Source organism: Macrotis lagotis, chromosome X (assembly GCF_037893015.1).
Source record: "Macrotis lagotis isolate mMagLag1 chromosome X, bilby.v1.9.chrom.fasta, whole genome shotgun sequence".
Lineage (NCBI taxonomy): Eukaryota > Metazoa > Chordata > Mammalia > Peramelemorphia > Peramelidae > Macrotis > Macrotis lagotis.
This window is the reverse complement of record NC_133666.1, coordinates 202,817,814-202,843,438: the sequence shown is the minus strand read 5'-3', so window position 1 is coordinate 202,843,438 and position 25,625 is coordinate 202,817,814. Positions and strand designations below refer to the sequence as shown.

Below are 25,625 nucleotides of genomic sequence, written 5' to 3'. Positions count from 1 at the left end.
ACTGAGTTGCAAACTGTAGAAAGATAATTGAAGAATTGAACTATTCTGAAGTATTCATATACTGCATACTTCCCTTAACTTATTAAGATTTTTGGTCACTTATTTTATACTTTTCATAAAGATATATTTCATCACTTTAGTATTTATTGTTTTAATTTTTATGTTTTAAAATTGTTTATAGTAAATGTGGTAAAGTCTCAATTAGCCAAAACTTTTAAGAAGCCAAATTTCATTTCTTTACCTCATCTGAGATAATAAAGCAGTTAGTCTAAGTGATCTCTAAAATTCCTTCTAATCCTCATTTAGTCATTTTATTATTATTATTTTTCAAAACAACTTAGAGGGTGAATTCTGCAGTCAACAGCATCTCTTTGCTTTAAATATAATTTGGGGCGGCTAGGTGGCGTAGTGGATAGAGCACCGGCCCTGGAGTCAGGAGTACCTGGGTTCAAATCCGGTCTCAGACACTTAATAATTACCTAGCTGTGTGGCCTTGGGCAAGCCACTGAATTGAACATTGTGTAAAATTTTAAGTTGTTTATAAAGGTAAATGAGGGCAGCTAGTTGGCATAGTGGATAGATCACGGTCCTGGAGTCAGTGTACCTGAGTTCAAATCTGTCCTCAGACACTTAATAATTGCCCAGCTGTGTGGCCTTGGACAAGTCACTTAACCCCATTGACTTCCAAAAACCCCCCAAAAAATAAAATAAAAAAGGTAAATGATGTTTAAAATAACCTTAATAGGATAAAATTACAAAAACAAATATTGAGACAAGAAGAATTTTTTTGTTCAATCAAGTCATTCAATTAACTGGAATACTGAGCACTTTGCTTAATTGTTGTTTAATTATTATGCATATGTTTATTATAACTTTTGTATATATTTGAATTCTGATTAAGACTTTTCTTGGAAATTAGTTATTTTATGTATGGATGTCTATAGACATATATTCAATTGATAGTAGCATCACATTTGATTGAATTCATTGAATTCTATTAATAATTTGGGAGAGTTCTTATTTAAGCATTTAAAATTCTTTTATTATTCTTTCAGATTTTGAATTTCACATTTATGTTGTTTTTAGTAAGGCAAATATAAAATGTCTGAAGACTTAATGGCAGAAGGGATCAGTAGATGGATTTTATTTTTTTTCTTACAAGGCAGTTGGGGTTAATTGACTTATCCAGGGTCACACAGCTAGTAAGTTTTGTCTTAGACCAGATTTGAACTTAGGTCCTCCTGACTCTAGGATTGATGCTGTATCCTCTGTGAACCTCACTGTTCCTCGTAGGTAGATTTTTAAAGATAAGGATGTACTTTGGTGATTAAGATGCTTTTCATTATTATTATAGTATTAAATTATGTTCTTTATACTAGTTCATGTTGACATAGTACTTTAAGGTTTACAGAATGTCACTCTCATGGAATGAAAGGTCATTTGGTCCGACTTTCCCTAACTTTACAGATGAGGACACTGAGGCCCAGAAAGGTTAAGTATAGTGATTTGCCCAGAGTCACACAGGTAAGAAGCAGAAGAATTAGACTTGAATCCAACCAAGCCCTCTGTCTCAAAATATAGTCATCTTTTTATGCCATATACTTCTTCCCATTGTTGTCTATAATTATTTTAGGATTGTCCCTATTTCATGGATGAGGAAACAAGTTATGAGGAGCTGATTTGCCCCCAGTCACATAACTGGGAAGAGTTGAAAATATGTTTTTGAGCTTGTCTTCTGATTTAGAGACATTTTCCCTACTATGCCATGTAGCTTGTGTGTGTATGAAGAATTATTAGATTACTGTCTTTTTTACTTTCTTACACTCTGTTCTGAAATATTCTTGGGGTCATTTTGTATTAAAAACTGTAAATTCTTTTATATGGCATTCTGCTAGTTGTATCTCTGTTAATCAGAGCTAATTAAGCTTTTTTAATCCCAGTAATTGAGAAAATGCAATATGGCAAAAATAGTCAAGAGACAATATCTTAAATTTCCACAAGATGGTGACATTTCCAGTTATATTGTCATGCCTTTTCCTTTTCTGCACAAAAGTCGGCTTTCTGGTCATTTGAAAATTAATTTCAGTTTTTGCTTTTTAATAAACATTAAGCTCCTTCTTTATACAGAATTGCAGCCTGTATCCTGAGCGATAGACAATATTTCAGTAAGATGAGTGGGAGGACAGGGTTTAAGACTTTTTTGTGTTCATTGCCAAGGTAGCATTTTAAAGTGCTCATTATAGCTTATTACGGCACATTATCATTTTTGTTAATCTAAAGGTCAGGCTACCAAAGGTGACATCCACTAATGTCATATTCTAAAGGTGGTATTCAGGAGTCTCTGGGTAAGTTTTGTCTCCAATGTCTGCCAGAATCCCCTATTGGGATAGTCAGTGACTACTGCTACATTTGTTTTTCCTCTGCTTTGTGAAGTCAGCAACTGATTAAATTTCTCTCCTTCAGCTTAAATGTTTTTGTGGGGAAGTTTTTCCGGCAGTGGAGTTAAGTGACTTGCCCAAGGTCATATAGCTGAGGCTGGATTTGAACTCAGGTCCTCCGAACTCCAGATCTGGTGCTCTATCTACTGTGCCACCAAGCTGCCCCATCAGCTTGAATTTTGGAAATCAGTGAGAATCTTCTTGTTCTTCCTTTCTGAATTCTTTAAGGGCAGGGGTGTTGGCATATCACTTTAAAAAGTTTCTAAATTTCTGCTATAGATTTTTTTTCCTTTTTTTGCTATTAGAGTGTTCCAAAGCAAAAAAAATATAATAATCTTTTAAAGCATTTAACAGTATGTCAGTGAAACTATTAAAAAAGAGTCATTCAACTGGTAAAAGGGGATAAGTGCTTTACAAACCTTCCATTTCATCTTCACCACAACCCTGCAAAGTAGTTACTCTTATCTCTCTTATTTTAGAGATGAGGAAACTGAAACAGAGAGGTTAAATGACTTGCCCAAGGTCACACAGTTAGTAAATATATGAGGCTGCGTTTGAACTTGGATCTTCCTGATTCCAGGCCCAGTACTTTGTTCACTGTATCACCTAGCTGCCACAGAAATAACACCTACTTATTTGCATGGAATCTTCTCTGGTATTTGTGATATTCCAAAGTGCCATTCTTTGATGTATTATACAATCTATATAGTGTTATTGAAGTTCTGTTCAGTATAACTTGTATTATTTGTTATAGTTCAATTATTTGAAAATTGGTAGTATAATCAGTGATATGATAAAATATTTGACTATTCATATTTAGTAATTCCTTGACTGTAGAGTTCATTGTATTACTTAGTTACTTTGTATGTAGTATAAATGATAAACTATAAGGCAAATAAGAAATGGCTCATCCTATTTACTTGTTACCTGGCTTATATATTCATGAGTTCTCTTCAATTTTTTGGCTTTGGTGAGCAGTCTCAAAGTGGATCATAGAATTTTAGAACAGTAACTTTATCAGGAATGCTCAGGGCTATTTAGTGATAAGAATGTTATAAAAGTATTATTGAAGAGTTGTAATTGACTAGAGGGCTAAATGTTTTAAAATATTAATGGAAATTATTTGAAGACATGTCATTCTCAAAATCTTATATACTTTTGCAAGCATCATGACACAGGGCTAGAAGATCAACATATTCAAGTTCTGCCTGTGACACATTAGATCATGATCAAATTAGTATCTCAGACAACATCATGAAAAGATAGCTGCTGATTTGCAATAATGGGGAGAAATCATATATCAAGAGTTTCCTAAATTGATGAACTCATGTTGATTCATTCCCCTTTACTTCCCCCCACCCCACCCATATAAGCTGGGGTACCATTTAATTTAATTGGACTTTTTTTTTTTAGCCTGTTATGGTGAGTAGGAGAGGCTATATTATGACTTAAAAAGAAACTGTCCATAGAGTCAAAGGTTTAGAGTTGGAACTTTTTAGAGCTGGAAATCATTTAGTGTTTAGTTCTTTAAAGTTGTAGCCGATAGCAATCAAGTTACTTAGCTGAAGTTATATAACTAATTGCTGAAAAATGCTGGATAGAACAGGTATTTCTGGAACAGCGCCTAGAATGCCTTGATGCTCACAAATGAATATATTATACATGTTCATTACATCTAGAGGGGACCTTAGAAATCACTTAGTAACAACTCTGATATTTTGGAGTGCTAGAGAATGAAATCTTATAAAGTAGTACACAACAGAGCTAGAATTTAAACCATAGCCCTGTTACTTAAAATGTTCATTCTATTCTGTCTCTAAGCTCTTTTCTATGCCTGTATCATTTAGCCGTTGTTCAGTGTTGCTTCACCTGTTTCATTTCGACTCTGTTATCCAATATCCAAGTTCCTTAAGATTAAAGTAATGTATCAGTCTATTGTGGGATTCCTAATTACTTGGGAATATAAGTAATTGTAAACAGCTTGGTTTTGAATAATGAAACATCATAATTTCATTATTTTGCAAAATTATAGTGTGATTTTTAGAACAGGAAAGAACAGATTATTTTGCCCAACTCCTTCATTTCACACATGAAAAAACTGAAGCCAGAAAGTTTAAATGACTTGGCTATGGTCATATGATAGCAAATAGTAGAGCTAGGGCTTGATTGTAAATACTGACAAAAACCTTATCTCTCTATCATTTGTTGTTGTGGTTATTTAGTTGTTTTTCACACTTTTGTGATCCCTTTTGGAATTTTCTTAGCAAGTATACTGTAGTAGTTTGCCATTTCCTTCTCCATCTCCTTTCACAGAGAGAAAATGAGACAAAGAAGGTTAAATGATCAGCCCAGAGTCACATTGATAGCTTCTGAGGCCACATTTGAACTCCGGTCTTCCTAACTCTAGATCCAGCACTCTAGCCAATATTATCTCATTGTATATCTTATCATCGCTCTATCATATTTTATACTATATTTGGTAATTTTTTTTAAATTTTTGCAAGGCAATGGGGTTAAGTGGCTTGCCCAAGGCCACACACAGCTAGGTAATTATTAAGTGTCTGAGGCCAGACCTGAACTCAGGTACTCCTGATTATAGGGCCAGTGCTCTATCCACTGCGCTACCTAGCCACCCCTATATTGGTAATATTTAATAAAATCTGTGCATAGCAATGGAGAATACTATCTGTATCCAGAGAAAGAACTGTGGAGTTTGAACAAAGATCAAGGACTATTACCTTTAATTTGGGGGGGGGGTATTGTGTGATCTTGCTATCTCTTATACTTTGTTTCTTTCTTAAGGATATGACTTCTCTCTCATCACATTCAATTTGGATCAGTGTATACCATGGAAACAATGTAAAGACTGGCAAATTGCCTTCTGTGGGGGGGTGGGGGAGGGAAGTAAGGTTAGAGGAAAAATTGTAAAACTCAAAATAAACAATCGTTATAAAAATAAAAAAAAAAATCTGTGCATAGGACCTAGCAATTCGTTTTTGTTTTATAGTTCAAATAGAAATTCTTAATGGATTTCTCAATATTTAAACATCTAAAAAATTCTTTTCAAGCATTTTGAAGAAATAGTATTTATAAAAAAGAATTGTGGGTAAAAGGCCAAAAACATCAGTCCTAATAGTTATGAATTTTTGTACCTAAATAAATGTTTCTTGTATGTAGTTATTATATTAATTATATTCTTTATGTATTGGATCTAAAGCTGATTGCTTCAATTCTGTTGAAGTTAGTTTAAATAAGCACCATATTTACAATTCGATATTTGATTGATTGTAGTAATTTAAATAAAAAAAATTTCTAGAAGAAACTAATTTTGTTCATTTACACTCTTTTTCTTTCTTTCTTTTTTTTTTTTTGTTTTTTGCAAGGCAGTGGGGTTAAGTGATTTGTCCAAGGTCACACAACTAGGTAATTATTAAGTATCTGAGGTCAAATTTGAACTCAGGTCCTCCAGACTCCAGGGCCAGTGCTCTATCCACTATGCCACCTAGCTGCCCCTGTTCATTTACTCTTTAACCAGTACTACTTTTCTTTTTTTATGGGAAGGTAAGTCAGGGGCTTTCTTGGAAACCTCATTTGTATAGAATTATTAGATTGAGTGCAGCTGTATAGTCTTCCTTATGTTTCCTTTGCCTCTCCAAGCACTTAGCACACTGTTTGCTTATAATAGGTACTTAATAAATGTTTGTTGAATCTGAATAGAAATTCTGTGAAGAAAGAGTACATTAGAGAATGATTTTGTGCATCCTTCCTCCACCCCCTCCCTGATTTTTTTCTTTAAACAAAATATAGATGATTTGAGCAGGTCAAACATAAGTATTCTAGAAAAATTGTTTTAGTAGCAAAGATTTTTTTTTAATTTCATGGGTATAAAGAAATGATTATTCAACTATAGGGGGAAAATTCAGGATATTTTAGATGGCATTTTAAAATTAAGGTTTTAGGGTGAAATTGACCAATGTTTATGCTAAATTATTTCTGGAGTGTGAACCAACAGCGACATATTTAATATTTGTATATAAATTAAAGTCAAACTTTTGAAATGCTTAAAGAAGATTCAAATATGTCAGGTATAAAAAGTGAGAGATGGCTGTGGAGTTGCTTAAGTTTTTTATTCATTGACTTTTGGACTCTTATGTGTGTACATATTTGTTTATATGCATATATGAAGGTGGTATACACATACATTTGTTTTATATACATACACAATTCATATACATAGACATATATTTATATATTTATTTATGGATAGGTAGATAAGTGCCAGTGGAGGTGAGATGGCCCTAATAATTTAAAATAGTGGGTAATTCTAAATTATTTAGAATCATCTTTGGAATGCATTTTTCCTTAACAGATTTCAACTTTCTTGGTTTGCTTGGTTTAAGTGTTTTGCTTTATTGTGCTTCAACATATATTACATTTTTTACAAATTGAAGGTTATTTCAACTCTGCATTGAATTAGTCTTATTTGTGCCATTTTCCAACAGTGTTTGCTCACATTGTGTCTCTCTGTCACATTTAGATAATTCTCAAAATATTTTAAACTTTTCGATTATTATATCTTTTATAGTGATCTGTGATCAGTGATATTTTATATTACTAGTTTAATTTTGGGTGTAATTGAACTGCATTCATATAAGGTGGTAAACCTCATTGGTAACCATTTTTTGTGTTAGGACTGTTCTATCTTTCCCTCTCTTTGGGCTTCCCTATTTCCTGAAACACAATAACATTGAAATTAGACCAATTAATAACCCTTCAATGACTTCTTAAATATTCAACTGAAGGAAAGAGGCAATTGATGTGGCAAACTTCCTTGTTGTATTATTTTAAGAAATTGCTACAGCTACCCCAGTCTTCAGCGACCTGAATCAGACAGCAATTTGAATCAGACAGCAGCTATCAACACTGAAGCAAGACCCTCTACCAGCAAAAAATTGCAACATGCTGATGGTATTTTTAAAGTACATTGTTTTCTAAACATAACACTGTTGTACACTTAATAGGTTAGAGTATAAACATAATTTTTATATGCATTAGGAAATAAAAAATTCATGTGACTTGGTTTTTTTTGTGACATTTGCTTTATTACAGTGGTATGGTACTGAATCCACAGTATCTTTCTGACGTATGTTGTACTTCACTTTGCATCATCATCTAATGCCTCTTTAAAGTATTTTTCAGGCTAGCCATTTATTTTTTTACAGTATAGGATTATTCCATTACATTTATATTGCACAATTTCTTTTAGACCTTCCTCATTTGATGCTTAATGAGTTTGTTTCTAGTTCTTTGCAACCACAAAAATTGATGCTTATAAAATGTTTTGATGTATATAAAAGCCTTTCTCTTTAACTAAACTAAAGAGTTTGGACAATTTTGTCACTTTATTTAATAATTCTAAATGCTTTCCAGAAAGTTTGTATTGATTTGTATAGCTTGATAAAAAATATTTTAGTGGCCCACTTTTTTAATATCTATTTTTTGAATCAGCTTTTCCAGTTTGCTGAATGTGATGAAATATTAGGGTTGTTTTGATTTTCATTTCTTTTATGGATGATTTGAAAAATTCTTTTCACTTGGATATTAATAGTTTGTGATTCTTTTGAGAACTGTATCTCCTTTAACTGTATCCATTGGGGAATGACTTTTGCATTTATATCTATCTATCTAGTGGGTAACTATTATCTCAGAAATTTGATACAAAGATTTTTTCTCCAGTTAATCATTTTGCTTATCATAAATGCATTAATTTTATTTGTGCACAAATCTTTCAGTTTCATATAATCAAAACAATCTTTTTATTTTTGTAATTGCTTCTATGCCTTGTTAGATTAGAAATTATTCATTATCCTTAGCTATGAAAAGGATATGATTTGCTTTTCTCCCAATCTTTTATCATATGATTATTAATATTTAAGTTAGGTATCTATCTTGAATTGATTGTGTAATATGATATAAGATATTTTGTAAGCCTAATTTTTGGCAGACTGCTTTTTACCTGCCTTGGCCATCCTAATCAAATAAGATTTTTTTCCCTCCTAGCAAATTTATATTTTGGAGCTTGAATATTGAATACTGAGTTATTTATTGTATTCGCCTAGTTTTGATTTATGTCTAGACTATTTCATTGAACTAGTTTCCTTCCTTCCTTTTTATTTATGAAAACAGAAAAGTATTTTAAACTGCATCAAATGATTTTCATGATTACTATTTTATAATGTATTTTAAAGTCTATTTGTTCCTACAATTTTTCATTTCCCCCCCCTTGAAATTTTAGCTTTTTTGTTGTTCCAAATGAATTTTTGTCACTGTTTTGTCTGTCTTTGTAAAATATTCCTTTGGTAGTTTGATTAGTATTGCTCTATTATGGAAGTCAACTCTGGTAATGTAATTTATTTTATTGACATGGGCCAGCCATAAGCACTGAATATTCTTCCAGATTTTCAGGGTTCCCTTTATTGCTTTAAGGACCATTTTGTAATTAAATCAGTACAGATACTGAGTGTGTTTTACTAAACTGACTCCCAAATATTCAATGCAGACAATACTTATTTTGAATGGGACTTCCCATTTTAATACAGCCTCTTTTATTTTGTTGCTCTTAGATTAAAAAAATATTATTTTAGTTGATTATTTTATAGTTTGCAACTTGACTGAAGCTTATACCTATCTCATTTAGTTTCTTCGTTAATTCGTTAATTCTCTATAATTTTTTAGGTTACATATCATTTAAACAACATTGAGGCACAGTTTTGAATCCCGTTTACTTATATTTATGTCTTTGCCTCTCATTGTTAGCATTTCTAGAACTATATCAAATAATATCAAATAATAAGGGGGGCATTTTTCTTTACTCTCATGTATCCTATTGCATAATTGGTTTAGCTACTTTTTATCACAGTAAAAAAAAAAAGCGTCCTCCCAATATTCTTTGTAGGGTTTTTAGCATAAAAGACTGTTGATCTTTATCAATGTTTAAGTAAAACAGTTTGCCTTATTTTGCCATCAGACTACTAGGTAATGAATGGAGTGTATTAACCACTAAACTCCAAAGCTAGGAAGACCTAAGTTCAAATTTTGCTTCAGTTATTCACTAGTATGATATAGTTTTAAGATAGAAAATTTTATTCTACCTACAATTGTGTAAAGACCAAATATAGAATTAAAAAACTGATTATACAAGAATTATGATTATTGTACATGGAATTTTCTGTAAGATCTAAAAGAAGTAATCCAACAAGATCTCACACTTAATATTATCTGAAAACTGGTTATTCTATAAATTTTGTTGAATATAAATGACATTTTAAATGAAGTAGGTCACAAATTGGAAGATTTTTAACATATATATATGCACATATGTGTATACACACACACATATATGTATATATACTTTTGATGCTAGACTTTTATTTGCACAAAGATTTGAAATATTTGCCTCAGTTTCAGACAGGTCTTAAATCTAATTTTGTCTCTGTATTTTTATAATATCTAATAATGAGTTAGTGTTTACAAAGTGCTTACTGAATGCCAGGCAGTTCACTCACTTATTTATGATTATCTTAGTTGATCTTCATTACAACCCTGGAAATATGGCTATTACACTCGTTTTATAAATAAAGATGCTGAGGCAAACAGATTAAATGTTTTGACTCATGGTCACAGAGCTAATAAGTGTCTGAGATTAAATTTGAACTCGGCTCTTCTGGATTCTGGGAACTATTCCCTGCACCATTTAGTTGCTCCACCAAGAATCAAATGAAAATGCTTACTCACACAAATATGTGGTAGAAAAATAATTGGCAGGGAAATTTTGCAAGCTTTGTTGCTGGGAGATGAGAATTAATATTTTACTTTTAGCCACTTAATCAACAAAAATAATCTAGTTATGCTACAACAATTTTTACTTTTCTACAAGCTAATGCTAAACTCTATGTACTGTTCAGTATAAATGTACTTAATGTTCAGTTGTTTATGTTGCTTCATCCTAAACGAGTTTTTATGTAAACTTACTTTTTTTCCAGGAAAGACTTTTGTTCTCTTCTGTCACTGGCATACTAACTATACTTGTGCGGAAACTTTAATGAAGAACTGATCAGTGATGCCAGCCAATTTATTTGAACATTTCCCAGATAAAAAATAGTAACCCAAGCAATGAATGAGTTTACACCTGTAAATAACCTTAAATATTATAATGAAATAGTTTGGGTTTTTTTTTTTCTTAGGATATTTGTTCCTGATGGTTTCAAGATGGCTTGTAAAGAGTATGCCCAGTAATCAGTTTTCAAACTGTTTAATATTTGGGTTTCCAAGAACATTTTGTAACATCTTGATCACGTGATGACATAGGTGATGAGATAGGATTATAGAGTAATAGGGGAGTTAGGGAGCTACTCTGGTGTGGTATATGGAATGAAAAATGAGGATATGCATGTGTATTTCATCAACTGTGAATTGGTTTGCTTTTGAATGATGAACTCTTATAGTAGGTGAGGAAAAAAAATTTGATGATAGGCTGAAAAAGAACACATTGCATTTTTTCAGAATTGGTCAGACTTTAATAATAATCAATGTATGAATACCATAATGGTTGTGTGACATGACAAGTTTAGATAACTATAGAAACAAGCTTATAATACTTTAAACGTGCATATACTTGTTTTTATAAAAGAAAAATATATTTGTAAATAAGTGAAAGATTATCTACTTTATTGTGAACCCTTGATTTATCACTGGGAAACCCTCACTCTTGATAGCAACTTTTGGTAATTAACCTCTGGGTTAAATACTACTATAGTTTTCTGTTTGTGGAGGTTTTTTTGCTCTCTGTGTCATAAAGTTTAATTGTATGCTTGTTCACAGAAACCAGTGGAAATGTGTTCCCTGACTTCTTTCTAAAAGCATTCATTCATTCTTTTGCTTTTTGCTTTTTTTTTTTTTGAGATTAACTTTCCTTATTTTATCTAATTTGGTCATACAGAACTGATCCCAATACTGTTTTGCACTTTGTTTTTCTGACTTGGACTGGTTAACCTCTCCTTAGACAGTCCTGTGGTCTGTTCCATATTGGTGTTAAATTTAGGGTGGAAACACAGTTGGGGTTTTTCCTTCTGTATCTTGGGTACATACCCCCCCATCCCCCAGCAATACTCCAGGACTGGAGCTGAGAACACCACCTGAAGCAAGAGCATATATCTCACAAAGCATTTATGTGAACATGTACATGTGGAGTGATATATGACACAAGTAGATAGATGACATGGAAAGTTGTATTTAACATTAATCATGATACAGCTGTTATTGCTCGGTTGTTTAAGTCATATCTGACTTTTTGTGGCCCTATTTGGGATTTTATTAGCAAAGTTACTGGAGCTGTTTGCCATTTCTTTCCCCCGCTTATTTTACAGGTGAAGAAATTGAGGCAAACAGGTTTAAGTGATTTGCTTAGGGTCATGCAACTAATAAGGTCTGAGATGTGTTTTGAGCTCAGGTCTTCCTGACTCCAGGCCTGGTGCTCTATTCATTTGAATACCCCCAAAAAATCAGACTAAAGCATCCCATTAAACAGAAAAATACAAAATGGGTCTTGGTATATTGCAACTCCTATGATAATAGTGTGCTGGAGGATAATACAGTATAGTAATTATTAAGCACCTGCTATAATTCAGGCATTATGCTAAAGCTTTGGGAAAACAAATAAAAAAAAGACAATCTTTGCCAGACTCAAGAAGCTTATAATCTAATGAGTAAAGACTGAAAAAGGTGTGGAAGTCCTTGGGGTGTATAGTTTCAATAGGGATGAAGACTTGACCATACCTCTAGAAGAGAATTTGGATATGATGATGGTGAAGTCAAAACCAGGTTTTGCAACTGGAGGGAAATAAATGACAGAAAAGTGGTAAGGTCTACTGGGTTTATATACCCTGAAGAGATCATGAAAAATGGTAAAAATATCACTTGTACAAAAATATTCATAGCAACTCTATTTCTGGTGGCAAAGAGTTGGAAATTGAGTGAATGTCCATCAATGGAGAATGGCTGAACAAATTATGGTATATGTACTTTATGGAATATTATTGTTCTATTAGAAGCCAGGAGGGATGGGAATTCAGAGAAGCCTGGAATGATTTGCATGAACTGATGCTGAGCGAGATGAGCAGAATCAGAAGAACACTGTATACCATAGCAGCAGCAACATGTTGGTGATGATCAATCTTTTCTTTTGGTCAAATCTTTATTGGGTAAATGGGGAAGGCAGGCAGGGTTCAGTTTTAGTCCTTCTTGGCAGCAGCCTTCCTCATGGCAGCTAGGACATTGCTGAGTTCCTCTTTCTTCCTCTTTGCACAGATGTGAGTTCCCACCCATTTTTTGATGAACTTAAGGTCTTGCTTATCCTTGGAGACCTTTATTCCATGGCCTGTCTCTCTTAAGGGGTAAACCCGCTCACCTCCCGGATCTATCTCTCACAAATTTGGTGTGTTTGGTCAAACGCCCATGGTGGTGACAGTGTCGTGGCTTCGCTAGGTTTTTGGTACCTTTCTGGCCCTTGTTGAAGCCCATGGCCATGGGGTATCAGATGGCCATGGCTGCGTTGCTAGTGTAGCCCCAATGGCAGCCACAGAAGTAGGGAGAAGAGTGCATTGTGATGATCAATCTTAATGGACTTTCTCATTTCATCAGTGCAACAGTCAGGGACAATTTTGGGGTATCTGTGATGGAGAATACCATCTGTATCCAAAGAGGGAATTGTGGAGTTTGAACAAAGACCAAAGACCTTTAATTTAAAAAAAACAACAACTCGTTATCTTATTATATAATTTTGCTCTCTTACATTTTTTTTTCCTTAAGGATATGATAACTTGGGGGTGGCTAGGTGGCACAGTGGATAGAGAGAGCACCAGCCCTGGAGTCGGGAGAACCTGAGTTCAAATCTGATCTCAGACACTTAATAATTGCCTAGCTGTGTGGCCTTGGGCAAGTCACTTAACCCCATTTGCCTTGCAAAAACCTTTAAAAAAAGGATATGATAACTCTCTCAACAGAGCTTAGATCAATATATAGCATTGGAACTGCCTTCTGTAGGGGGTGGGGGGAGGGAAGCAAGATTAGGGGAAAAATTGTAAAATTCAAAAATAAATAATTTAATAATAAAAAAGTGGGGAAAATAATGAATGAATGAAATAGTGAATAAAATAATGAATGAAAATAATGAGGAATGAAGATAATGAAGAAAGTAATGACTTGGATTTCTTGGAAGTCTTTTTTTTTTTAGGGTTGTTTTTTTTTTTGGCAAGGCAAATGGGGTTAAGTAGCTTGCCCAAGGCCACACAGCTAGGTAATTATTAAGTGTCTGAGACGGATTTGAACCCAGGTACTCCCGACTCCAAAGCCGGTGCTTTATCCACTACGCCACCTAGCCGCCCCGGAAGTCTTTTTTGTACTATAATTTGAGATCCTTGTCCAGTGACCAACAATCAGTTAAACAGAAAGATGGCTCAGAGCTTTGTGTTAGAGAGCGAGAGGATTTGATTTTATTGACTTCAAAGGCCAATACTAAATATTTTTCAGGATCACTCTTGTTCAGGCCCTGAATCCTTGTCCAGATGCTAGTAAACTTCCTTTATCACAAAGAAAATTACATTATGTGTATGTAGTTCCCCCTACCTTCCTCCAATCTTCCACTCTAAAGAACAGATTAGATTCCTTCAGCGATAGGTACCTAGAGTTCAGTTTACTCTGTGGATCTCCCCTCATTAAAATTATGATTCAGGGAACACAATTTAAAGCGAAAGCATTTATTGAAATGGCATTATACCAAAACTAGTTATAAAACATTCTATTAAACTAGAGAGCACTTTCCCATAAATACTACATTTGGTATCAACAGAAAGGGAATATAAGGTGTTGTATGCACCGAGAGAGCCTAGATAGTCCTAGAAATTCATAACTCTGGAATGGCAACCCTAATGGCTTTTCTCTTATCCTTATGATCTTTCTAATGTTTTTTAGACAGGTTATATGGCTGGATTCCTTGGTCTTTTTTTCCCCTCTATTTTTCTATCCTACTCCCAGGAGCCAAATCTAAGGCTCTTTTAACTGATGAGGCTCCTCTGATCTCCATCTTGCTCACTGGGCCTAGTCCCACTAAAGTGAGGTGTCTTAGACCACTATTTCTAGAACAAATTAGACCAAGCACCATGGAAGATGGCAGTGGGAGGTGAAGAGGAGAGTGAAATCAGGTTTTACCTCCTCCAAGAAGGACAGTGATTTTCCCTTAAGATTTGTTTTTTCCTGTCTTCTCTATTGCCATAGCTTACATTTCTCAGAGTTGTTTCTTTAACTTGTTCTCTGGAGAGACAGTATCTTATACTTTAAATGGCCATCAGCAGTATAACTGATCCTATTCCAATGTTTTTATATGGTGTTGATCTTTTTTCTCCTGTAATTTGTCCTTTATTTCATCTGCTGTTTTTAGGAGTGGATTGGATATGAATTGATCCAGAGTCAAATCTCCTTCATTATATTGTATATTGTGTAAGCTTGAGGACAGTAATTATTTTATTTTTGTCTTTTGTTTATTTTTATCCCCAATAACTGGAGCATATAGGCTCTTAACAAATGCTTGCAGTATGAGAGGGGCAGTCAGTCATTTCGGATGACAGTGCTTATGATGTAAAAAAAAAAAGCCTTTTTGTGCTTGCATAGAACTGGAAATGGGGCAGGGTCAGTTGCTTAAGAGTCAGGAAGTCCTGAGGTCAAATCTGATGTCAAATACTAGATGTATGAGCTCGTACAAATCACTTAATCTAGTTTGCCTCAGTTTTCTCATCTGTAAAATAACCTGGAGAAGGAAATGGCAGACTACTTTATGTGTCTTTGCTGAGAACATCCCAGAGAAGGTCACGCACGAAGAAGCCAACGTAATTGAAAGAACCGAATAACAACAAAAGTAATGCAAATGAAATATATGTGTATTGATCATGGTATGTGTAAATAAATTATGGCATATAAATTTGATGCAATATTATTAAGCCTTTTACAACATAGACTTGCTTGGGATAAGGGATATGGGAAAAGATGAGCAGAACCAGAAAATCATTATATAGAATGATTGCAAAAATATAAGTGAAGAAAATGAAATGTAATCATAATGACAAAATTAATATTATTAATAATCACATTGACAAAACTTAGCCTGGGAAAAGATTTGAAAAAATTACCTTTTATTACAAAGGAAGGATACTATGAGTAGAGTACAGAGATGCAAATAGAAGATTCCGGTAGACTGCATATTGACTTTGAAAAGTACAAATAAGTATTATGTTGATGTGTTTTTATTTATTTTGTTAAACATCCAAGTACATTTTAACTTGATTCAGGAAAAATGAGATGTAGAATATTGCAAGATTTAAGTGTTGGTTAGTTTTGTTGACTGCCTTTTCCATCCCTTTATTCCTTGTTAGAAGATATGTTTGACAGAATGGGAGAAGGCATGTATTTGTAAATGTATGTGATGTAAAAACAAAACTCAACTAGCAAAAAAATAAATAAATCTAGTATCTTTGTTGTAGAGAATCAAGTGAAAAAATTATACTAAGAACTTTTAAATTAAATTAGTATATAATTTGGTTTTCCATGACTTATAGTCCAAAGACAGGAATATTTGAGAATATTGGCAAATATATTAGAAAATGTGAAACAAGAATAAAAAATAGGTCATATTATGTAGACTATAAAGATGCATTTTATACAAATCATACCTATTATGCCCAAATATCATGAATACTTTGCCTTAGAAAAAAATTGTAAGGCTGTAGACAAGGCAAGCACTGAATAGCATTGTCAAAAATAAAAATCAACCCTTTTAAAATAGGAAATAATAAGCTGGTTATATACTTAAACCATTGACAATTTACAGCAAACAATAAAATTAATACATACCTTGAAGAAAATTAGAAAAAAAAGATTTGACCTTCAATTAATTATGATATAATTCTAACTTATGCAAACAAATTTTGATGGTGGAAAAAGTGGAATATGGACAGAAAAAAGAATATTGACACATTGAAATAATTGAATGCAGAAGTTTAATGGATATAAATCATTATTTCAAGGAATTAAGAAAGGCTTAATATACTCTAGTCTCCAAATGACTGATTTGACAAATAACCAGAGACTGCTGCCAAAGTCAACACCAGCTTAGTTTAGTTGTTTTTCAGTTGTGTCCTACTCTTTGTGACCCTCATTTATAGTTGCTTGGCAAAGCTACTGGAATGGTTTGCCATTTTCTTCTCTAGTTCATATGAATGGGGAAACTGAGACAAGCTTAAGTGAATTGCCTATGGTCAGATAGCTAATGAATGTCTGAAGCCAGTTTTGAACTCAGGAAGTTAAGCCCAACTCTCTTATCCACTGTGAGACCATTTTTGAATCCTAGTTTGTAAACTTTCTTTTTAATTTAAAGTATATATTCTGTTTCTTATATCTTTATAGTTATCTCAAGTTTCTTTCCTTTTCCTCTTCCTAAACATAATTTCATCTGACAAGTAATGTTTTTTTAGAAAAGAAAATGAGGACAATTGATCAGTAATTTGAAGAAGTCCAAGAATATGTGTAATGCATATAAGACTTGTGGTCCCAGGAAGAAGTTATTGTTGTTTTCTCTTATCTCTTTATTTGACTCTTACTTGATCTTTATAATTTTGTTGTATTTATTTTTAATGTTATTATTCTTTCCATTTATGTTGTTATAACCACTCTGTTTATTGCTTTCTTGACTCTGCTTACTTCCCTTGGCCACAGTTCATGCATATCTTTCCACTAATCATTTCTTAAAATAGCATCCTATTCTACTGCATTAAGCATCATAGTTTTTTTAGTCATTCCTCAAGTGATGGACATTGACTTTGCTGACAATTTTTAGCTATCACCGTAAGTGAAGCTTTAAATATTTTTGTGCTTAAAGGGACTTTATTCTTACAATTGACTTCCTTGGGGAGGAAAACCTAGTAACTGAGTCTCTGGTATGGAGATTTTAGTCACTCTATATGTATAATTTGAAATTGCTTTCCAAAATGGTTATAATATTCCATCAACAAGGTATTTGGTATGCCCTTCCCAATGAATTTTGTTACTTTTTCTTGCTCAATAAAATAATTTTTTGGTAATTGGAATGGCACTCAGTAAGTAGATTAATTTAACTAGTTATTATTATGTTGGTTCACCTCATCAATGAACAGATAATATTTTTCTAATTATTTAAATCTGACGTTTTATAAAAAAGTAAATTGTAATGTGCTATTTTGCTAAAATTATTGTTTCAACCAATCTTTTAGTTGAATCTGTAGGATTTTTCACATATACATCTTATATGCAACAAGAATTACTTTTATTGCCACATTACCCATGCTTATACCTTTAATTTCTTTATTCTCTTCTTAATATTGCTAGCATTTCTAGTACTGTGTTGGCTAATATTGGTTATTTACTGAGATACAATTAGGGAAAATAACTTCTAATAATTGTTTTAATTTCCTTTTCATTACTGGTATATTCACTCTTCCAATTTTTGATACTACTGATTTGATTTTCATCTCTTTTTTAAAAAAAAATATTAAACTAACGGTTTATTTAGCTTATTGAGTTTTTCATAAATATCCTTGTTTCATTCCTGTTCTTATTGGAAAGGCATTACAGATATTGCTTCCTAATTATCATTTTAAGGAAAAATCCATTCATATCCATGCTTTCAAGTGTTTTTAATAGGAATTGTTATAGTTTGTAAAAAAAATCTTTTCTATATGTGTTGAAATAATTATGTGATTTAAAAAATTTATAATTGAAATCATCAATTATATTGATAATTTTCCTTATATTGAACCATATCTGCATTCTTGTTATTAATCCCACTTGGTCACAGTGTAGATATATTCTTTGTGATATATTGTTTTAGTCTCCTAGATAATATTTAAATTATTTTTTGCATTAATATTCAGTATTGAAATTGGTCTGTAATTTTCTTTCTCTGTTTTGCTCTTTCTGGTTTAGGCATTAACATCATATTTGTTTCATAAAAGAATTTTGATGTAGTACTCCTCTGCTCATTCCAAATATGTTAATATTGAAATTAGTTGGTCTTTAAATGTTTGGTAGAATTCACTTGTAAATCCTTCTAGTTCTGATGATTTTTTCTTAGGAAGCTCATTTATTGACTACTCAATTTTTTTTTTCTAAAATAGATATAGATAGTTTCTTAACTTCTGATAATTTGAGTAGTTTATGTTTTTGTGAGTATTCTTCCATTTTACTTAAATTTTTGAATTTAGTGAGATACAATTGGGGAAAATAACTTCTAATAATTGTTTTAATTTCCTTTTCATTACTGGTATATTCGCTCTTCCAATTTTTGATACTACTGATTTGATTTTCTTCTCTCTTTTTAAAAAAAATTATATTAAACTAATGGTTTATTTAGCTTACTGATTTTTTCATAACGTTGATTCCTGCTTCTATCTGTTAATTTAATGATTTTCCTAAATTCAGTTTTATTAATTTCATCTTTAATTTTTAGGATTTCTGATTTCCAGTTTCCAATAAAAAATTTGGTGTTTAAGTGGGGATCTTGAATTTTTTCTTTTTCTAGCTTTTAAAATATTTTATTTAATTCATTGATCTATTCTTTCTATATTTTATTCATATAAGCATTCAGAAATAGAAACTTTACTCTTTACTATTTTTGCTATGTCCCATAACTTTTGATGTTGCCATAATTCTCTTTTAATAAAATTATTTATTGCTTCTTTGATTTATTCATTAACCATTCATTCTTTTTATCTTTTATTTAATATTTATTTATTCTCATTTTGTACAATGTTTTTTATACATTAATAAAATATTCTTGTTTAAGAGTAAACAAAATACCCCTCCCCCCAAAATAGACTCACTTGTGCAATAAAGTAAAGGGGAGAGAAAAAAATTAAAATTAAAAAAATATTAGTAATAATTGTGGGTATGGCCAGGTGGTGCAGTGGACGGAGCACCAGCCCTGGAGCCAGGAGCACCTAAGCCCATATCCGGCCCCGTACACCCAGCAATCACCCAGCTGTGTGACATGCAAACGATCCCAACCACACTTCCCTGCATAAACCTAAAAAAGAAAGAAAAAGACCTAAAATAAAATAAAATAGTAGTAATAGTGGGGGTAGTGGACAGAGCACTTGCCCTTGAGCCAGGAGCACATGGGTCCGAATCTGGCCTCAGACACCCAATAATCACCCTGCTATGCAGCCCCAGGCAGGTCACCCAGCCCCATTTGCCCTGCACCCCCCAGATAATAATAATAATAATAATAATAATAATAATAATAATAATAATAATAATTGTGCTTCAATCGATGTTCCAACACTACCAACTCTGTCGCAGGTGGATCACATTCTTTATAAGTCCATTACAAGAGTTACTTCCATATTTTTCCGCTGTTGCCATTGCTGATCACAACTCCCTCCTTTCATATTTCTCCACTGCCATGTGTACTATGTTTTCTCTCTCTCTCCTTTCACTGACTCTGCTCTAGGGTAGCTGAGTGGCACAGCAGACAGATCCCTGGCTGTTGGGCCCTTAGGCCCATCATCCGCCTGGCCCTAAGGTCCCGGATACCCCAACCAATCCCAGCCCCTTGCAAGAAGTAAAAAGGAAAATGCATTATATCTGACCACGCTCCCCCCATCGTCCATCCTCTCCTCCTTCATTCACATCCCCACCCCTTCCACCTGTCCCCTCCCCTTACTCTAGATGTCTAAACCCCATTGAGTATATATACTGTTTTCTCTCCTAGCCACCTCTGATGAGAGCAAAGATTCCTTCATTCCCCCTTGCCTTCCCCCTTCCATATAATTGCAATAGCTCATTGTAATAAAGAAAAATCTTATTGTATGAAATATCTTGGCCTATTCCCCCTCTCCTTTTTCTTTCTCCCATTACATTTCCCTTTTTTCTATTGACTCCATTTTTACAATATATTATATCTTCAAATTCAGCTTTCTCCTGTGCTTCATCTATAAAAGCTCCTTCTACCTGCTCTGTTAGTTGAGAAGGCTCATATGAGTATTATCAGTGTCATTTTTCTATACAGGAATATATGCAATTCATCATCATTAAGTTCCTCATATTTTCCCCTTCTCCAATCTCTATGCTTCCCCTGAGTCCTGTATTTGAAGATCAAACCTTCTGTTCAGCTCTGGCCATTCCAACAGGAACATTTGAAATTCCCCTGCTTCATTGAAAGTCTGTCTTTTTCTCTGGAAGAGGACATTCAATTTTGCTGGGTAGTTGGTTCTTGGTTGCATTCTAAGCTCTTTTGCCTTCTGGTATATTATATTCCAAGTCCTACGAGCCTTTAATGTAGTTGCTGCTAAGTCCTGTGAGATCCTGATTGCAGCTCCATGGTATTTGAACTGTGTCCTTCTGGTTGTTTGTAATATTTTCCTTTGGACTTGGGAGTTCTGGAACTTGGCTGTAATATTCATGGGGGTTGTTTTTTTGGGGGGGATCTGTGGATTCTCTCCATTTCTATTTTGCCCTCTGCTTCTAGGATATCAGGGCAATTTTCCTGTAGTAATTCTTTGAAAATGATGTCAAGGCTCTTTTCCTGATCATGACTTTCAGGTATTCCAATAATTTTTAAATTATCTTTTCTAAATCTGTTTTCCATATCAGTTGTTTTTTCAATGAGATGTTTCATATTTCTAATTTTTCATTCTTTTGTTTTGAAGTATTGAATCCTGATTTCTTGTAAATTCATCAATCTCCCTGAGTTTTATTCTTTGGCTGAAGGATTTGTTTTCCTCAGAGTTTTCTTATCTCTTTTTCCATCTGGCCAATTATGCTTTTTAAAGCATTCTTCTCCTCAATAACTTTTTGAACTGTTTTATCCATTTGACCTTAGTTGGTTTTTAGCATGCTATTTTCTTCAGCATTTTTTTGGATCTCCTTGACTAAGCTGCTGACTTCATTTCCATGTTTTTCCTTCATCTCTCTCATTTCTTTTCCAGTTTTTCTTCTAACTCCCTCATTTGATTTTCAAAGTCTTTTTTGAGCTCTGTCATAGCCTGAGCCCAATTTCTGTTTTTCTTGGAGTCTTTAGATGCAGGAGCTTGTGCTTCCTCATCTTCAGACTGCGTGTTTTGATCCTTCTTGGGCTCACAGGCAAAATATTTCTCTGTGGTGTTCCTCTTGTCTCTCTGCTTGCTCATTTTCCCAGTCTTAGCCTGTTTTTGGGGTGCTTCCTGAGCTTTTGGGACACTCCCACAAGGGTCTTAATGTGTGAGGCTCTGTCCTCCCTTCTGGTCTGTGAATGATCATATTTGCCCCCCTCTACCACGCCACTGAGGTGGGGGGAGGCTGCTGTTCTGTGGGGGGGCCTAGACTGATCAGGATCTGAATGTGGTTAGAGCCCCAGCCTCCTGTTCCAGGGGCAGAGGACAGAGCTAGGCAGTCTCTCTTCACTCCCCTCCTTAGGTTCAATGAGTTCATGCCCTGGGGGCTCCTGCTTACCGGCTCCCCCTGCTTCTGTTCCTGGATCTGGACTGCCTTGGCCAAGCTGCTTGCTGTGTGCCCTGAGAGCTGGGTTTCATGGACTCGCTCTGCCAGAGGACCACCACTGTTCCCCCAGTTTGTTCCCGGTGCTTCCCGTGGCGTAGGTCAGGAAACTCCTCCACTGCTGTGAGCCGTAGTTCCCAGCCGCCCCTCCAACCCTGTGGAGCAGAGCCTTTCTGCTCTTTTCCAGATTACCTTGAGTAGAACTGCCTCACTGGGTCCCTCTGTGGGTTCTGTCTCTCGAAAATTTAGTTAGAATCCTTAGTTTAGAAGTTTCATGAGAGAGCCCCTAAGACATGATCCGCTCTTGTCGCCATCTTGGCTCCGCCCCCCCAATTCATTCTTTAAGAGTAGGTAATTGTTCTCTGATTAATTTTTAATCTATGTTTTATGATCTTTTAACAAAGGTTATTTTTATTTCATTATATTCTGAAAATGATGCCTTTAAGATTTCTGCTTTTCTACATTGAAGTATAAAATTTTTGTGGCCTGGTATGTGATCAATTTCTGTAGTTATCACTGTTACTTAGGAAAAGTCATATTCCTTTATATTCCTATTTAGTTCTTTCTAAATATCTATCTTATCTAGTTTAGCAAAGATTATTTTCATCTTCTTGAATTCTTTGTTATTTGATTTTTGGTTAGAGTTATCTAGCTCTGAGAGGGGTAGTCTGTAATTCCCCCCCCCTCATAGTTTTGCTATCTATTTTCATGTATAATTATCATAATTTTGCACCCTGTTTCTACCTCTAATTCATTTACCTTTTCCTTTAAAAATTTGAATACTACATGTGTTACATATGTATTTAGTATTGATAATTCACTAACACTGCAACCTTTTACTATAATAACGTTTCTCTGTTTATTTCTTTTAATTAAGTTAAGATCATTATTACTACTCCTGAGTCTTTTTTTTAATATCACCTGACACATAATGAATTATACCCTAGTCCTTCATTTTTATTCTATATATGACTCTCATTTTTAGCTCATTGGCTATGACTTTAATTTTTAAATGTGTTTCTTATAAACAACATGTTGTCAGCTTCTGATTTTTGATCCATTTTGTTTTCCATTTTGGGTTTATGGCTAAGTTCATCTCATTTCACAATCAAAGTTGTATTTCCCTCTATCATATTTTTCCCTCAATCATTTTTTTCTCTCAATAGTTACCTTTCTCTTGCTCTCATTTTACTTTATCCCTTCTCAGAAATGAATTTGCTTCTGACCACTATCTCCTGAATCTGCACACCCTTCTTAAAATCTTTTCCCCTTGTCCTATTTTTTTTATTTTTTAAGACAATGGGTTAGTGACTTGTTCAAGGTCACACAGCAAGTATCTGAGTCCTGTTTGAACTCAGGTCCTCCTGACTTCAGGACCAGTCTTCTATCTACTGTGCCACCTAGGTGCCCCATGCCCTCCTAATTCTTAATCCTCATTCTAAGAGAACCTCCCTTATTTAATCCCCTTATTGCCCTATTTCTCTATAAATTAAGAAGACATTTATCCCCTATTAAATGTATGTGGTATTTCCTTCTTAGTTCTGATGAGAATGTTTCCCACGCTACCTACCCTTTGCCATATATCCTTTCCTCCATTATAAGAGTTCTTCCATTCATGCTTCTTTTGTATGAGATGTTTTGCTCCTTTTTATCTCTTTCTACTGGGTTTTATTTTTTAGGATCATCCCATCATAACTTAACTCTAAACCTTTTATCAATTGATGAATACTTTTTTCTTTAATATTTTTAAAAAAATCAAATTAATACAATTTCCAATTTGTGTAGGTGTCTATGACTCCTTGGACATTTAGACAGCCCTTAACTAGTCTTTAGGCCCTCCCCAAACTCAACAGTTCCAGGAGTAGTACAGTTCAGGTCCTGAGATCCAGGACTTACCCTCAACCACTCCTACTAGGAACTAGCAAGCTTAATTATTTTCTCTTTCATAATCTCCCATAGAGGAAAATGTCTAGTCGGAGAGTTAGATCTAATGCATTGATTTCTCCTGGCTATTGATTCCTCAAACTCTGGCCTAATAATGGTGTGATGTGCTCTCTCACAGGAACCTCTTCTCCTTCAGTGTTTTCTGATTGTTTCCTTTTCTGTGGTTGTAGGTAAATAAATAGAAAGACATCACAATTTATTTGGACCTGAGACCAGTACTTGATCTCTTGCCCTTTAATTCATAGTAATTTCTATCTTGATTAAATATTTCCTGTTTCAACGGTGTGCTTAGTCTTGGTCCATTAGAGTTCTGAGTACTTGAAAATCTGGGCTTGAATTAGTTTCAGAAGTTTCCACTGGTCAGATTGAGCAGAGAATAAATAAACCAAGATTGGTAAATTGCCATTAAAAGAACCTATGAAAGGGGTAGATAGGTATAGCAGTGGATGGAGCACCAGTTCTGGAGTCAGGAGGCATGAGTTCAAATCCATCCTCAGATACTCAATTCTTAGCTGTCAGCTTAATACTGGCCTTGGACAAGTCATTTAACCCCATTGCCTTGCAGTGGAGGATAATGTCTCAGGCTTCAAGTTTTTCATGCTGTTTATTTCTGTGTTTTATCTGGGGGTATTTGACCTCTTGATCTTCCATTCTATAATCCAGGGCCAGATGTGGTCACTTCTCCTGTGGCTCTTGCCTTGGTCTTTAAGTGATCTCAGATGTTCCTCTCCTTCCCTGAGTGAGCAGGCAGGGTCCCTAATACCACGAGCCACTGAAAAAGTTGTTGCTCCCTGCAATCCCTCTTGTAGCTACCAAAATCACCTTTCCCATCTGTCTTGGAACCAAAACCAGAGACTCCATTCTCCTGTGAATGACCACAATCAGCAATGCCCCATCCCTCTGCAACCCCACTGGTGGCTTTTCCTCTCTAGCAGCCAAAACCTGTCTCCGGCATCATAAGCAGTGGAAGTTTCTCTTGGATCAGCCACCCAACTGAAAGCTCCCAAAGCAAGAAGGCTGTCCTGACAAAGCTTTTTGTTGACTCAGCATTATCTGTCTGGAGTTATCTTCACTTCAATCAACCTTGGAAGGTCAGATCTTTCCTAACTTCCTCTTATGCTGTCCTAGGCATGGACAACTGTTTTACTTGAACTTTTAATTATTTCTACTACTCTAAAATTTACTTTTAAGCATTATTTTAAGTTATTTTGGGGAAAATTTGTGAGAACCTGGTAGTTTCCATCTTCCCATAACCCTTTTCTGAATGAGTTCTTGAATAAATCACTGTAGTCTGTTTCTTTAAAAATTTTAAGTTAATGTTCGTTAATGGTAATAGTCTATTATTTTCTTTCTGTGTTTTATATTTCTGAGAGTCAGGTGTTAGGCTGTATTTGTATCATGAAAAGATTCTGTTAGGTTTCTTTCTCAGTTTGGGGGGTATAAATTCTTTTAAAAAAGTTATTTATTTAAGAAGTAAGTGACTTGCCCAAGGTCACACAGCTAGGAAATTATTAAGTGTCTGATGTTTGATTTGGACTCAGGTCCTCCTGATTTCAGGGCCAGTGCTCTTCACTGTCTGACCAGCTGCCCCATGAGAATAACTTTTCAAGCATATTTTTTTTTTATTGC

The 25,625-nt window shown here is 34.2% G+C and overlaps 1 protein-coding gene and 1 pseudogene across 1 annotated transcript in view; one reads left to right on the top strand and one right to left on the bottom strand.

Annotated features, from left to right (window-relative positions):
- Nucleotides 1-25,625, top strand: part of FBXL17 (F-box and leucine rich repeat protein 17) — a 504,377-nt gene that overhangs the window by 31,208 nt on the left and 447,544 nt on the right. The window lies entirely within an intron of this gene.
- Nucleotides 12,728-13,077, bottom strand: LOC141502602 (large ribosomal subunit protein eL36-like; annotated as a pseudogene).